Source organism: Neomonachus schauinslandi, unplaced genomic scaffold, assembly GCF_002201575.2.
Source record: "Neomonachus schauinslandi unplaced genomic scaffold, ASM220157v2 HiC_scaffold_2800, whole genome shotgun sequence".
Taxonomy (NCBI): domain Eukaryota; kingdom Metazoa; phylum Chordata; class Mammalia; order Carnivora; family Phocidae; genus Neomonachus; species Neomonachus schauinslandi.
Genome location: NW_025411489.1, coordinates 1 through 3208, shown reverse-complemented (window position 1 = coordinate 3208; position 3208 = coordinate 1). Strand labels below are relative to the sequence as shown.

General features: G+C 61.3%; 1 pseudogene; it reads left to right on the top strand.

The window, feature by feature from the left end:
• The first annotated feature begins 543 nt into the window (after positions 1-543).
• Positions 544-3205, top strand: LOC123323936 (annotated as a pseudogene).
• The last annotated feature ends 3 nt before the right edge of the window (positions 3206-3208 follow it).

The window sequence follows — 3208 nt, the reverse complement described above, 5'->3', positions numbered from 1 at the left end:
ACCACGGTCATGTACGTCTGCCTCACTGGGGAAACGGTTTAGGGTTAAAAATAATCCTACAAATAAAACTGCCAGGTATTTCGCCAACAAAAACGAGTTAATTTAGGAATAGCAGAGAACCGCAATCCAGCACGAAAAAACTACAGGACAACCCTGAGCAAGTCAGCACAACACAGGCGAGTTGCGCTCTTTTATGGAGGAAAGGGGGATGTTGGGAAGGCTGTTATAAACAAAAAGTCCATTGGAGTGAACTGGGAGTTCTGAGTACAGTAGCTTTTCATTGGCTGAGCTGTGGCTGCCCCTCATTGGCTGGGCTGTTGCTGGGGCGGAAGAAACCTTCCCCTCTTGCTGGGCTGGTAAGGTAGCTCCACCTGCAAGCTTGGGTCTGCAATTGACGAAGAGTGGTGGGGCCCGAGAGCTTCACCTGCTGGCCTCCGGCTCCATTCTAAATGAGGTTTCCTTTCATTAATTTTCACACTCCGCACCTGGGCCAGAGAATGGGCACCCTGGGTCTCTGGGCCTGGCTGGGCGGTGGCAGCAGAGATGGGGGAAGGGGAGTGGAGGAAACGGTCCCCCTACCTGGTCCTGATACGGGCCGCCGCTTGGTGAGCCCCTGCCAGGGCCGGGCTGAGTTAGCAGGGACTCCAGAGGCCGGCCTGTGGGGCCGAGCAGACCTGGCTTGCGGCGGCTCCGGCCTTGACCTAAAGCCACCCGGCTGACCAGCCGCAGAGCCAGGACTCCTGCCCCGGCCGCCAGGGCCTCCACACGGCGGGGCCTGTGGGCTCCCTGTGCCCTCCGTCCCGACTGCAGGTGAGGCCAGAGGTCCTCAGCCAGCCGGAGCAGTTCTCTGATCTACTCGGCACACCCCTTCAGCGTGCCTGGCGGGCGCCTGGTGGAGTTCTACTGCTGGTGAGCGCCGGGGCTGCAGGGCGGGAGTCGGGGAGCCCGGGGCCAGCGGGCTGTCCCGGGCAGAGGGGGGCACCCTGACTGGCCCGGGTGCCCAGGCCGGTGCGTGAGCTGTCCGTTTCCCCAGGGACTCCTACTGGGTGATGGAGGGGCTGCTCCTCTCTGAGATGCCCGGGATGGTGAAGGGCATGCTGCAGAACTTCCTGGACCTGGTGCGGACGTAAGGGGGGGCGGGCCCCTCCAGGCTGGGGCGGAGAAGGGGGTGCCAAGGGCTTGGCGCCGGATTGGCCTTGGCCTTCGCCGCTGGGCAGACGCACCTCAGCCCGCGTCCTTCCTGGCAGCTACGGACACGTCCCCAACGGGGCCCGCGTGTATTACCTGCAGCCGAGCCAGCCCCCCCTCCTGACTCTCAGGGTGGACCGCTACGTGACCCACACCGACACCGCCTTCCTCCGGTGGGCCCCCCGGCCCCCCTGCTGCCCCACAGGCCGCCCTACCTGGGACCTCCCAGGGTGGGACTGAGGGGCCGTGCCTGGGCTGCCGCGGTGCCTGGCTCCACCCCAGAGACAACATCGGGAGCCTAGCCTTGGAATTGGACTTCTGGATGGAGAACAGGACCATCTCTGTGAGCTCGGGGGAGGGGGGGAGAGCTACGTCCTGAATCACTATGCTGTCCCTTATGGGGGACCCAGGTAAGGAGCCGCCTGCCAACCTCTTGGTCTCTCGTGATTCACTCTGGTCTGAGGGCCATGACTTAGCCCTGCCTCTCAGATGCAGATACTGAAAGCCCTGGGCAATCCAGGGCCCACGAAGGGCAATTCAAGGGCAGTTGGAGCAACATGGCTTAGCCTCCAGCTTGCACTTAGAGGCTCCTAGTGCCGGGATGCCCATTTTCCTCTTCCAGGCCAGAGTCTTACAGCAAAGATGCTGAGCTGGCAGACACGTTGCCAGAAGGTGAGCAATAACAAGGTCAGGGATCGGGGTGGGGCCGAGAGCCTGGTGTTGGGTGTCAAGCCCTGGCCCTCCCTGCCACCCCCCCCACCCTGTCCCCTGCTGCTTTGTCCTCACAGGGGACCAGGAGGCTCTGTGGGCTGAGCTCAAGGCTGGGGCTGAGTCTGGATGGGACTTCTCTTCATGGTGGCTTGTCGGAGGCCCAGACCCTACATCGCTCAGCAGCATCCGCACCAGCAAATTCGTGCCTGTTGACCTCAATGCCTTCCTGTGCCAGGCAGAGGAGCTGATGAGCAACTTCTACTCCAGACTGGGTGAGCCAGCAGGAGGGGCGGCTTGGGTCCTGCTTCAGCCTTGGCCGTGGAGCTGGAAGTAGGACCTTGAATGAAGGGCCTCCAGCCTCCTAGCCCGCTCCGTACCTCACCCCTAGGGCAAGAGTACGCATGGAGCCCACTCTCCACTCACCCTCCCTTTCTTACTGGGAGGGACTCCTAGGGTCTATGAGAGGACACCTGAGTCCACACATTGAAACTCCCTCCATTCTCTCTCCCCAAACAATTGCCCTCGGACCTGTCGGAGCTACGGAAATACACACGGCCAGTGCCCTCCTAGGACGGGCCCGGGAGCAGGCCAGTGCAGGTCCTGAGAGCCCTATAGGGCCATGGCTCAGGAACTCCTAGATCCTAGAGGCCGGAAATGTGGGCTCCAGGTCTGCATGTCCCCTTGGTGTCAGGACTTCTAGCCCTTGGGGAGGACAACAGGAGGCGGCCAAGGTTGACCTCTTTCTGGAAGGCATGGGACCCAAGGTCAGGCACCTTGGTTGCTCAGCCTAAAGACAGTGTCACCCCAGGGAACGACATCCAAGCCACAAAGTACAGAAATCTGTCGCAACAGCGCTTGGCTGCCATGAGAGCCATCCTGTGGGATGAAGAGAAAGGGGCCTGGTTTGACTATGACCTTGAGAACGGAAAGAAGAACCTAGAGTTTTACCCATCCAACCTCACTCCTCTCCGGTCTGTTTCTCTGACCCAGACGCCATGGACAAGGCCCTAAAGTATTTGGAGGTGAGGGGGGCAGCAGAGCAGGCTGATATACTGGGGGCAGGACCACCTGCTCTCTCCCTGAGTCTGAACTAGGGATCTCTGGCAAGTGGCAGCCACCCCCTGTCCCACCCCTGGGTCTGAGCCTGCGCGTCCCGCTGGAGCCACCAGGGGGCAACTGTGAGCCAAGAGGACAAAGCCCAGGAAGGGGGACATCTGGCTTGAGGAGGGCCCAGCCTCTTGGCTCCTCATCCAGCCCCCACCCAGCCCTAGAAATGTCTGGAACCTTCTAGGACAGCCAGATCTTGACC